Raw genomic sequence first — 13,693 nt, forward strand, 5'->3', positions numbered from 1 at the left:
TACCATTGCCATGTGGCATCACACACCTATAAATAGCCTGTTAATTAAAGAAAATTTCTACCTCAGAGCTGCCCGTTCCTACCTTGCCCCCCGAGCTACCCTATGGCACTGAGCTTCCCTTGTAGTCCATTGAGCTTCCCTTGCCCTTTTCTTGGCCACCTAAACTTCCCCAGCACCTTCAGCTACCCCTCAGCCCCTTGCACTACCCCATTTTTGTGAGATTGCCTCATTTGCTTGCCTAGGAAAGACAACGTGATAGCATCAATCTCTTGACACTGGATTGCTACCTTTGCATTGTCTTTCCAAATTATGCTTTGCACCCAATTTGCCTTTTGCCACTGAGCTGCCCAAGCCCCCTAAGATGCCCCAACTCCTTGAGCTGCCCCAGCACCTATGCTGCCCCTCAAGCCCCTAAGTTTCCCAGCCCCCTGATATTGCCCCACCATAGAAGATTGCCCCTAGTGAAAAGACAATGCAATTAGATCAATCCGACCAAAGTGGATTTCCCATATTATGTTGTCTTTCTAACCTACAGTCTATGCTCCAGAACTCAGAATTTCCTATTGGATCAGCTGTCCCCATACCTCACAATTTCTTCTTGGTTGTACTAATAACTGCTATTGTGTGCTCCTAAGCTACACCATTCTAGGGTTTTTAACTGCAAAGAGATGGCTTTAGGTGATGAAGGCAATCCTATAATAGAAGAAACACCAACATAGAGACTCTTTGACTTCCTACAGCTTGTAGGTGCAGAAAATGTATTTGATTGTTATAGGGAATATTTCAATGTCAGATTTGAAGTGAGTTCAGTGATTGATCACTTCAAGGACTATTATGAAGATGAAATGCAAGATTTCTTTACATTGACAGATGATAGTGCAGTTCTTATTGAAGGTGTAAGATTTGATTATCTCAGCATGTTATCACAAATAACTTCAAAAAAAGAGAAAAAGTATGACTTGGTTACTATGGAGCATTGCACATTACATAGTAGGAAATGCAAGCTTCTTCAACATCATGTGTCTTTTCTTTTCTATCTTCATGTAAAATTGGGAATTGAAGATGCTGCAACAAGGAGTAGTCTTGAGAGTTCCAATGTTCAGCCTGTAGCATTTCTAGCGGACATTCAAAATCAAGAAGAAATTCATGATGTAGAAACGGTTGTCTAGATAAAGAGCAAGAAGCATTAATGAGCATGGATTTTGATGCTGCAAATTTTAAGGCAAGTTTAATTCTTCCAGAGGAAAAGGATGTTTCTATAGAGGATTCAGAGATGGAGATACTTCTGCCATGCATAACATCCTTCCCACTAAAGGACAATAAGAGTTTTATACTACTAACAGATATCCAAAAGCTGTTGAATATAAAGGATTCAGAGATGGAGATACTTCTGCCATGCATAACATCCTTCCCACTAAAGGACAATAAGAGTTTTATACTACTAACAGATATCCAAAAGCTGTTGAATATAAAGGAGGACTATTGTATTAGTTTAATTGTAGATGGATGTCAAGTTGCATCAGATTTTTTAGATCTAGATGCCACTGATGAATTTTCAGTGCTTGATACAGAACCAGCGAGCAACAATTTCATCGGTGCACCTAAGGCTATATAAATGCGCATAAAAAAGTTTGAAGAACAAGAAGTCACTCTTCCCACATAGGAAGAATTTGAAGCTATTCAAGACAGCATGGGAATCTCTAATATGGGAAGGGAGCAACCGAGGATTCCATGCCTAGAAGAAGAGATGCCTCCACAAGGTTCAATTGACTTGTGGGAGGATAGGCGACTTGTTGAACGATGAGAACAAAAAGGTATTTATAAGAAGAAATACACAATATTTTTTTAATAGACTTTTATTGTTGTAAAGTAATTTTTTTCTTTGTTTACAGCTTGAGATAGGAGATAAAGATGGATTCCTTGATGGAGGTGGAGGTAAACAAATTTTTATTTTGGCAGAGACTTAGCCCTCAGCCACTATATTTCAAGGATACCTCCAGACGTGCTGATCATTTACCACTCAAGATATTTAGATGATCCACGCATTCCATTGATGGTCTTAAAGGTTCTGTCAGTATACTTAGGATATGGAAGGATATAGCATAATGCAAAAAAGATAATGCTGATAGAGAAGGAGGAAGCAATACGTATTTTTGGATGTGCACCAGGGATGTGGGCATCAAGGGCAGGGTACTTTTTGTGTTATGTGGCGTATGGAAAGGCAGTTCTTGGTTTGAATACCCATGCTTTTGGAGGCTATTAATGCCAAAAGCTATTAAGGTATAGAGGCAAACTACCCAAAGAAGACGATGCTAAGCAGTTATCCGAAGACAAGGGCAAACAATTGCCCAAAAAAATCCCCAAAAAGGAGGGGAGTCTCTTTGAGGAAGACAAATAGTTGAAGCCAAAAAAAAAACTTTTTTAAAAGTCTTTTCCCACTTGTATTGAGAATAAATTTTATTACAATTTGCATCACTTTGAATTTTTCTCCTTCTTAATCACCATCCTGCATAAAGATACACTTTATTTAGCATGCTGAGTGTTTATAATATATGGATGTTAATACTGTTTTTGTGTTGTATAAACTAACCTAATTCTTAAGAATTTCATTGTATCGTTTCATTTGCCTTCTTCGGTAGAATGTGTTGAAAAGCTCTCGTAGTACATTTGTTTTTACTTTTTCGCCACCATGTCGAGTCATTAGGAAAAGTTTGAGCTCATGTTGGGGCCCTTTAAGGATTTCACATGAGAATACTCCTTTAAAAATGGGGGCATGGAAATTTTTCAGCAAATTAGCTCTAAATCTGTCGGAGTTTGCATTTTCAAAACTTACTCTTAGATGATATATAGCATGATGGGGGTTGCACATGGGAAGGGAAAGATACTAAGAAGATTCTTTTCTTCTTAACGTGGGTGAATCTTTTGGAGAAGAAAGGAATCTTCTCAGTATCTTGCTCTTCCCATGTCCAACATCCATCATGATATATATCATCGGAAAGCTCTCAGAGAGTAGGTTTTGAAAATGCGAACTCTGAGAAATTTGAAGATGATTTTCTTAATGCCTTGATTTTTAAAGAAATGTTCTCATGTGAAATCCTTAGAGGGCCCCAAAATGAGCTCAAACTTTCTCTAATGTGTACAAAAATAGTTGATACGTGCAGCATAGTGTGATTTTTCCATGCCTTAAGTATTCCATGTAGCAAGAGACCCTTGGTTCCTCACAAAGTATGGGCCATGTGCAAACAAAATATGCTTCACATATAAAAAAATATTAATAATCATTTTATACCATATTCATTAGTCAATGTATAACTTACATAAAGAAAAAACTCTTACTACGTAGAAGCTTATGTCCTTGTTCTCCCAAGCAGCTACAATTGTTTCCCCACAAGAGTCTTGATTGCTGTTTCAAACTACTTACATAAATATTGCCTTCAGTCGTTTGCTTACATAAGAGTTTTATAAAATTATCAAGCTCTATCCATATCCTCATACGAAGATTTGTCATCCTTGGATCACCTCTCTCTAGCTTTATAGGAAGTATGGGATCCTCAGGTGGCATAATACATGGTTCACTCTTGAATTTGGCTATTTTCGTTGAGTTTCCCTTGCTCCTAGTGTTTGATTTCCCTTTAGCCTTGGTCTGGTCTTTATCACCAGTTACTTGCTTTGTCTTGTCTCTAGATGGAGGCTTTGTACAATCCATTGTAGGGTTGTACCAATCCAGACTATTCATTCCTACCATCATGCAATAGAGGCATGGGCTTGCACATCTAGGACCACCACACACACCCCATACATGCACTTCAATGCTTTCAAGTCAAAACTCATGTGCCACTCAATTGTAAAGCTTCCTACCCCATCCACCACATTTCTATGTGCCAAAGCAACCATTTGCGAGTATCATGACTCTCATCTGGCACTGTAGCTACCCCTATGTACCATAGTTCCATCTCTAATTTTGTGCTATGTAATGGCTAGTCTTCCTTACCTTGGGAATAATTTAAAGCTTTGTTCATCAGCCCTATATATACTAATTATTTCCATTTTTTGATGTTTGAGAATTTGTGCCTCTTCAAGCTTGATAAAAAAAATAAGATTACCCTCACAATCCTCTATTGCACTGATAGAACTTCACCACGGCTGATTGGACCCTTCTAACATATGTAAATATGTTAGTATACATGTTGTAGTTGAATATTGATTTTTTTTTCTTTTGGCCTCTTTGCAGTCATTAAACCGTCAATGTGTTTGTATTCACCTATGAACCCTAGAATAGCCAAATTTTGTTGGTGTTGTGCGATTGCTATGGTGTATGGTTGGGGTAAGCCAAACACAAGAAGACAATGAGGCTTCATACCTTGGTTAAGCAGCATTCAAATGGCTCTCTATCCCTTTCTTCTTATTGAAACCTTATCACATGCCTCCACCACCGCATCAGGCTTGATCAAGTCACGAAAGTCATTGCAAACTTCCTTGACTACCTTCCTTTGAAGGCCTACACACTGCGAGAGCTTGAGCATTTCAATCATGTCATTGTTTTTTATAAAAGATTTGATCATAGAAATTCTATCTAGAGGATTATCCAAGCAAAAACCTCCCACACTATTCATGTAGCTTTGAGAAATCCTCATCCGTTTCTTCTTAGCACCTCCATGTGTAGCTAGGTATGTAACACTTTTAAACTGTCTAGATCTCGCTCTTAACCCACAAGGAGTGTTTTTTAGCTGGGTTTTTGGATGTTTCTCCAAATTTTGGTTAGTTAGTCTAAGCTCTGTTACCTCTTCCTGAGATGACTGAAGTAGCCTTTCCAACTCATTTACAGATTGAGTTTGTGAGATCATGATATCTTCTAGTCCTTTAACAAATTGCTTATACACACAAAGCATAGTTGGATTGAAAATAGTAGCTTGATTATTCAATCTTGAGCAATATCCAAGTAAGCATTTTTACCATCCCCAATGAATCGAACAAGACCATGCAAGGTGATAAATGATGGAGGCTTACCAGTTGATGGGTCAACTGGATATAGACCTTCTTGAACCCACAAATCTACATGCTTCTTTCCTTCTACACGTAACCTTTGAGCTTCAGCCTCATCATGTAGAGCTTTGTGATGAATACTTCTCCAGGTGAAATATTCTTTGTTGAGTACTAATTTGATATGGTGTCTTTTCTTTAATTGTGGAGATCAACTCTTGGAGCCGCCATAACAATAAAAATGATCAAAAGAGAAAGTAAGAGATGGCGGGGAGAGAGAAAAAAGGTAGCAAAAAGAAAAGAGAGGGAAAAACTCGCGTCATCATGCCCTATAGAAGAGAGAAGTATGTTATGTGTTCAAATATTTGAAATTAGCATATTAAAGTAGGTAAGCGGGCCACCAGAAGGATAGGTGAATTAAAGACTATAGATACGTGATGGATGACATATTAAAGACACTCTCCTCTAAATATAGGTAAAAGAGATGCATTTAATATAGCTATTTGTCTTTACTATTTTAGTTAAATCACTTTGCTTAAGAAAGTTAATCCAATCCTTACACGGCCCTTTTGTTCAAATTTTGGCCCTAATGATGAGTGAATGGCTCATTTATTTAGGCAAGTCACATGGGAAATGCATGACTCACACTCGTCGAGCATGTGAGATCCAAGTCTATTTAAATATGTATGTGCAAGGCTCTAGAGAGAACTTTTCATCAATGTAATAAATGTGTATATCTTTTTCATCAATGTAATGAATGTGTATACACGTAGCCTTTGAGCTTCAGCCTCATCATGTAGAGCTTTGTGATGAATACTTCTCCAGGTGCAATATTCTTTGTTGAGTACTAAGTTGATATGTTGTCTTTTCTTTAAGTGTGGATCAACTCTTGGAGTCGCCATAGCAATAAAAATCATCAAAAGAGAAAGCAAGAGATGGTGGGGAGAGAAAAAAGATAGTAGAAAGAAAAGAGAGGGAAAAAATCACGTCATGCCCTATAGAAGAGTATGTTAGAAGAGAGAAGTATGTTATGTATTCAAATATTTGAAATTAGCTTATTTTAGAAAACGTGTACTAAAGTAGGTAAGAGGGCCACGAGAAGGATAGGTGAATTAAAGACTATAGATACGTGATGGATGGCATATATTAGACACTCTCCTCTAAATATAGGTAAAAGAGATGCATTTAATATAGGTAAAAGAGATGCATTTAATATAGCTATTTGTCTCTACTATTTTAGTTAAATCACTTTGGCTAAGAAAGTTGATCCAATCCTTACATGGCCCTTTTTTTTCATTTTTGGCCCTAATGATGAGTGAAGGGCTCATTAATTTAGGCAAGTCACACAGGAAATGCATGACTCACACTCGTCGAGCATATGGGATCCAAGTCTATTTAAATATGTACGTGCAAGGCTCTAGAGAGAACTTTTCATCAATGTATTAAATGTGTATATCTTTTTCATCAATGTAATGAATGTGTATATCTTTTCCCCCCCTTAGAGTTAGGTCCACTTACAATAGTGATTTTTTCCCTATCTATACATGCATGGTGTTTCGTGTGTGAAGGTGGTTTTTAAACTTGTGGCCATAGCCACACAACCAAAGGTTGGCTAGTGGAGATCGAACATAGGACCTCCCCTGTGCAAGTTCTATCTCTATCCTGATGGACTCATGAATGTGTTTATCTTGCGCGATTCATTAATAATCATTGTTAGAGTATTATGAATTTAATTATTTGCTTTGATCCTCCCTAGATCCTTTTATAGTGTTGATTTTATAGATGATCATGGATTTGGTTTTAATTCTGATTGTAATATATTATCTTATCCTATGGATGATCATAAATTTAGAGTAATCTATTTTCTTATATAATTCCATTGAAGTGAAAATTGCATTTCATCAAAATAATAAAATAATCTATGCTTTAAACATATTTTGAATGACTTTAATTAATTAGGTTTCTATGGGATGCAATTTGATTTTAAGTCAGACCCCTGAATTGTGTGAGATTGTATTATTATATTATATTACCCTCACTCACTTGGAGGGGCTATTGCAGTAGCATATTATAAAGCAATTAGACAGCAATTATGGCACCGATTTTTCTTTTTGCATTTTCATTAAATATATTTTGTGAGATTTTCAAGAATAAGAGTGTTTTTCTAAGGTTTCATTTTAGTATGTAATGAGTAATGCTTGAAAAAGCCAATGAAATGATGACCATCCATATCCTCTCTATTCAAGGCAATGAAATGATGACCTCCCATATACTTTCTATTTGCATGAATTCACCCCTTCATATCCTCTCTATTTAAGGGAATTAAATGATGACCCCCCATTTGCATGCATTCACCCATATCCTTTCTATTTAAGGGAATTAAATGATGACCCCCCATTTGCATGCATTCACCCATATCCTTTCTATTTAAGTTCTCTCAATTCTCTATAAAAGGCTGAAAAAGGCATTCAATGAGTAGAGGGAGAGAGAGAGAGGAGGAGGAGGAGAGGTAAGGGGTGGGCATAACTCTACTAAGGTCATATTAATTAAATGCCATGTCAATGGCATTTAATTAATACACCTACAATAAAAGTTGCTAATTTTTTCGGTGCAATAAAGGTTGTGAATTTTTTTGGTGCAATAAAGATTGTGAATATAAACCTACAATAAAAGTTGTTAATTTTTTCGGTGTAGTAAAAGTTGTGAATATACACCTACAATAAAAGTTGTTAATTTTTTTCGATGGTGCAGTGCACTAAAAGTTGTGAATATACACATACAATAAAAGTTATGAATATACACCTACAATAAAAGTTGTTAATTTTTTCGATTGGTGGTGCATATAAAATTAGTTAATTTTTTCGGTGCAATAAAAGTTGTGAATATACACCTATAATGAAAGTTGTTAATTGTTTTTAGTGGTGCGGTGGTGCATCAATAAAAGTTGTGAATACCTATAATAAAAGTTGTTAATATTTTTTGGTGGTGCATATAAAAGTTGTTAATTTGTTTCAGTGCAATAAAAGTTGTGAACATACACCTACAATAAAAGTTGTGAATATACTCCTACAATAAAAGTTGTTAATTGTTTTCGGTGGTGCATATTCACTCAAACCTTACACTTCATAAGGTAATAACCTTATGAAGTCTAAGGTTTTAAAATTAACATTTTTGGAATTTTTGGTGCTTCTAAAATTTACATTTTGTAAGGTTATACAATTTGAATTTTATAAGGATATAAAACTTACACAATCTAAAGTTTAAAAACTTGAGTTTCGTAAGATTCAAATAAATGAATTTCGTAACATTACAAAGGTTTGGTCTTTAAGTTTAAAACTAATAAAATTGTGTACACAACTTCTCAAAGATAGATGTAGAGGCATTGAAATAAAACATGTTTCTATTAAGAAGGTTACAACCAGCAACAACAGATTGATTACATAGAAGGAAACCAAGCTAGCAAAATTAAGATTACGCAAAACAAGCTTCTTCCTCATTGAGACCAAATTTACAAACATTTAGCGAGAGGGGAAAAAATTTGTCACCATCCACAATCTCTTTTTTGAATTTATATGCCCGCTCGTATACAGAAAGATAGGAGGTGCTATAGTCGTGCGGTGATTGGGCTTCTTGATCGTCATCAGTGATGACTATGGTATTTTCTTGAGTTCCTGGCTTGGCACTGTCGTTGTTGCCATGCATGTTCTGTACTCCTTCACCATCTTTAGTTTCATCCTCTTCATCTTCTTTGTTTGCTCTTGCAGTCATCGGATTGAATTATCTAGCAGATGGAGAATCTACAAAGAATATCTCATCCATATCTATGCAATGGGTCAGGTAAGGCAGCTTCATACTTTCCATAATGCAGCAGATCTTTTCCTGCTCATACGTGAGACAGTCTTTGTCCAATTATCCATGCTTATTTGCAATGTAATTATCCATGTACACATATGCTCGTTCAAAAGATTGACAGGAGAGAGGCAAACTTTTAAAAAAAAGTCAGCCTTCCCATATAAAGAATATAGTTGACACCCTCTTGTTATTTGCTCTGTAGATATATTATGTGAGAAGAACTTAAAGTGTGGTTTGTGCAAGTCTTTCATACAGTAACCTACCATGCCTTCAAAAGTGTGCATTTTAATTTGTCTAAGGTATCTACACATAAACAAGCCACCTTGTGGTTTGCAAAGATCCCATCCTAAATATCGTTTATTGCTTTCCCTACCCTTATAAGGGATGGAGCCATCAAACTGACGACCATTTGAAAATGCAAGTAGTTTAAGGTACCACCTTTCTCCAGTGCAAAGAATCCTTTTATGCACTCCATTCCGATAAATTATTCTAAAGGTTTCCAATATGACAGTCTTATATCACCATTACCAATAGCAACTGTAACTAACACGTCAAAGAGCTTTGTTTTCTTGTTTGCAGAGAAAGAAGGAATCCTATGTACAGAATTCTCTGAATTCGCGTTCTTTTCAATTGTCATTGGTCTTTTTCCTTTGTCATTGCATTTTGTAGATCCTTCAAAACAATCATTACATTAAGGTTATAATGTAACAACATCCAAGAATTTATGTTCCACATACATCCATCTATTGTTTGTGTGTGCATATTAATCGTGAGGAAGTGGCATAGCAACGAAGACACACAATTAATTTTTTAAAAGCATTTTTTTTAAAATATGAAAATACGTGCATGATGTATTGGATGTTTTAATATTGTTGATTTAATACTGGCTGAATTAAGACATGTGGATTTAATACTGGCTGAATTAAGACATGTGGATTTGCGGATTATTTACGAATAATAAAACATTAAACCTTTTCAAAATTGTAGAAAATGAAAGAAATAAGCTTTTTTAAAGAAACCAAAGCGATAAAGAAAGAAATGACAACGAAAGCAAAAAAGACAACGTATTAGTTGGTGCGAGCTTATATAGAGAAGGAAAAAGTTTTGAAATATTATAAGTGTAAGTTATACAAACCAGACGATCGAGCTCTTTGCTTGATTGCATGCAACGGAAGGGCCTTTAGGAGGAGTGTCAACACATTTGTGGACAAACTTGTTGCCTCGGGAGAGTAGATGTAGATAGAGACTGAGAAGCGGCTGCAGGTCCCCCCATATTGAAAGCGCGGATGGGAGACCTTCAGCAGAGGGGAAACAAGAAGGCCGTCGATCAACTTGCATGATGTTGGTGATATCATGCATGGGTTTTCTTTTGGGAGCCATAACAATAACTAGGAAGGAAACAACGAATATACAAATAACAAACGAAAGTACATGAAGAACACAACTCGCACTCTCATTAAAATAAAATCGAAACACTCCAGAAGAAATCTGATCTGCTAAGTCCATGTTGGAAGCCCGATAAAACCACCAAAAGAAGTCCCATGAATGCCTATGTAACCAGATCTATATGCGCGCATTAATTAATTAATACAAAACTAAAAAATGTTGGTGGTGGAGCCATATTATTGAACCCCTTTCGTGAATTTAAGTTCAAATTGAATTCCAAAATTAATTTTCTATAAAGACTTTTGCTTTCACAATTTTGGACCCGGAACAGTATTTTCGTCGGTCTCGCTTCTGGAAGAAATTAGTGATCTGCCACTGAAGAACGTCTAATTGCAGCAGGCAGTAAGGATTCTATCTTTCTCTGTCTCTGTCTCTCTCTCGGCAGCGGTAGGCCGTAAGGATTCTCTCTCTTTCTCTCTCGGCAAGTGCATGTGCAGTCAAACTAGCACGTTGCCGGCTACTGTAGCCGGGTGTTTGAGTTTTCACAGAGCCCAGCCATCATCATAAGACCGGATGTGCTCCAAGGTGATCTTCACCTCGATCAAGCAAGATCAAATCCTTGTGCGGGTACTCAGCTAATTAGCACTCTTTTACGGCGGCTGACGATCTTGTAAGGAGTAACCCAGATGATGGAAGAAAGCTTTAGTACAATTTTAGTGACGTTCGTGCTATTTGCACTGACGTTTCTTCGCTCGGTTGTATGGGCTGCGCGAGCGCCTCCGCCGTCCTCAAGAGTGCAGCCGCTGCTCCCGCCAGGCCCTCATCCTTGGCCCATCGTGGGGAATCTGCCTTTGCTGGCCGCTAGCCACGCTCACCGCACTCTGGCGGAGCTGTCTAAGAAGTATGGGACGCCCCTCTTGTCTCTCCGGCTGGGTTCCATGCCCGCCTTGATGGCCTGCACGGCGGACATGGCTCGAGAGTTCCTCCACACCCACGACTTCAACTTCAGCAACCGCCCTGAATTCGGCATGTCCAACCACCTCCTCTTTGGCGACCACAACATTATCGGCTTTCAAAACAGTGGCCCCCGCTGGCGCTCCCTCCGCAAGCTCTGGACCACCCAGCTCCTCAGCCACTCCCAGATCGCCAAAAACCAGCACGTCCGCCACGAGGAGGTCTTCAACATGCTCGCCACCATCAAGGCCGAGTCCCTCAAAGGTGACGGTGCCGCGCAGCTCAACGTCCTCACTTGCCTCGCCCACGTGACCGGCAACATCATGGGCCGCCTCCTCCTCTCCCAACGCCTCTTCGACTCCGTCACTTGCCCCCACAAGCTGCATGGCATCATCGAAGAGACCCTCAACCTCATGTTCACTCCCCTCGTGGGCGACTTCGTGCCCTTCCTCTCATGGCTAGACTTCCGCACCAAGAGAAAAATGGCGGCCACGCGCGGGAGGGTGAACGAGCTTATTGGCAGCATCGTCAGCGAGCGACTACAGCTTAGGGCTGCGCAAAACACTCATTTCAATGACATTCTCGATCTCCTGTTGGACGAGTCAGGAGGGCGCGTCGATGCAGAATCTCTCGGATTTATTAATGGCACTCTGCTGGTAAAACCTTGCCAATTTTCTATTGTTTTATTAGAAACTCAAATACATATATACATATAGGACGAAAATATCTTAGTGTCTGGTACTGTGTGTGTGTGTGTGTGAGAGAGAGAGAGAGAGAGAGAGAGAGAGTATATTAGGAGATGATTGCTTGTTCTGTAGAACGTCTACTTTTCGCACGAATAGTCAATGAAGCTAGGTAATTAATGCAATTATATTTTTAACCCCTTGTTATATCTTGAATGTCTCGCTACAGGAAATGTTTATTGCAGGTGTGGACACCTCCGCAAACACGATGACATGGACAATGGCAGAGTTGCTTCGCAATCCTGCGGAAATGGTAAAGGTTCAGAAAGAGATAGAGGAGGCAGTTGGGCTTGAACGCACAGTTATGGAGTCCGATCTACCAAAGCTAGACTATTTAAGAGCTGTGATCAAAGAGGTGTTTCGACTACACCCAATAGCAGTGATGATGATTCCTCATGCTTCGAAGGAGGACTGTAAGGTGGCTGGCTACTTTATACCTGCAAAAACAAGGCTATTTGTGAACTTATGGGCGATTGGAAGAGATGCATCCGTGTGGGAAAACCCATATCAATTTGCGCCAGAACGGTTTATGGGGAGCTCCATTGACGTGAAGGGCCAGCACTTTGAGCTGCTTCCATTTGGTTCAGGCCGGCGCATGTGTCCCGGCATGACCCAGGGTCTCACTGTAGTCGAATTGACACTCGCCAACCTCATCCACTGCTTCAACTGGTCTGCCCTTCCAGGCGCAAACATTGATTTGTCCGAGTCCAAAAGTACAGCCGGCTCACTCACCTTGGCTACTCCTCTTATTGCTATTCCCACATTCCGATTAAACATGTCCAACTTTCCCTCGCTTTAATCTTACATTAATCACACTGTTATCCTCACGAATGGTGAGCTTTAGGTCCCACCCTAGATTAGACTTTCCCTCAAACTTCCAAAAGTTATTAGGTCATGTTATCACAAGATTGATTAGTACATGCAAAAATGTATCAATTTTATCATTTTAAATCACCAAAATTTATCACAAAGCTAGTTAATATGTGCATAGTTTTGTATAAAGTTCTTTAACAACGTTGGGTTCTAATAGGGGCACACAACGAGTGAAAAAAGTTATCCAATTAATTAATGGAGGGGAACTTAGATTTAACATTTGTTATTGTTAGTAAGGTTTGACCCTAGGATTAAAAAAACCTTACGTAATAAAATTTTTAGTTATTAATTATTGCATTTTTTTCCACAACGATTGCAACTGCTGCGATCTAGTGATGGCCCGGCCTGTACCTCTTTTGTTAATTCGATCCGATCATTGCCTAACTCTCCTGTTAATGCGAACCCCCTGTGCCAATGCAAGGGCAAGATTGACAGCAAACTATATACAGCTCGTGTTCTAGCAAGCCTCAATCGGCCTACATTGGCAGAAGTCGGCACCGTCCCCGGCATTGTAGAGGAGCTTGTAGACCTGCTCAACGACCGGAATCGCCCGATCTTGCCATCCGCCTGTCGTGAGTGCGTCTTGGACGTTTTGTGCGCCCTCTGCTTTACCCAGGATGGAGCTACCCGCTGTTTCTCGATCCTCGTCGCCATTGACATTCTAACCGTCGACGCGCACCGTCAGCACGCATCGACGGAAGAGAGCGAGAAGGCGCTTCTCCTGCTGCACCTCCTTACTTCTTCTTGTGACAACGGGCGCGCTGCTACTCTCCTACTCTCGGACTCCATCATTCCGACGCTCAGCAAGAGGCTCCTCCGCGTGTCGGAAGCCGCCACCGCCTCTGCCACCATCGCTGTCCTCTGGATGCTTTGCCACCACTCCGACGTGACACTCCTCCGCAAGG

The 13,693-nt window shown here is 39.3% G+C and overlaps 1 pseudogene; it reads left to right on the forward strand.

Moving 5' to 3' along the window:
- The first annotated feature begins 10,774 nt into the window (after positions 1-10,774).
- LOC147616645 (cytochrome P450 71AU50 pseudogene) lies at positions 10,775-12,791 on the forward strand (annotated as a pseudogene).
- The last annotated feature ends 902 nt before the right edge of the window (positions 12,792-13,693 follow it).

The sequence above is a fragment of the Cibotium barometz genome, chromosome 38 (genome assembly GCF_041138505.1).
Source record: "Cibotium barometz isolate CiBa-2024 chromosome 38, ASM4113850v1, whole genome shotgun sequence".
Classification (NCBI taxonomy): Eukaryota; Viridiplantae; Streptophyta; class Polypodiopsida; order Cyatheales; family Cibotiaceae; genus Cibotium; species Cibotium barometz.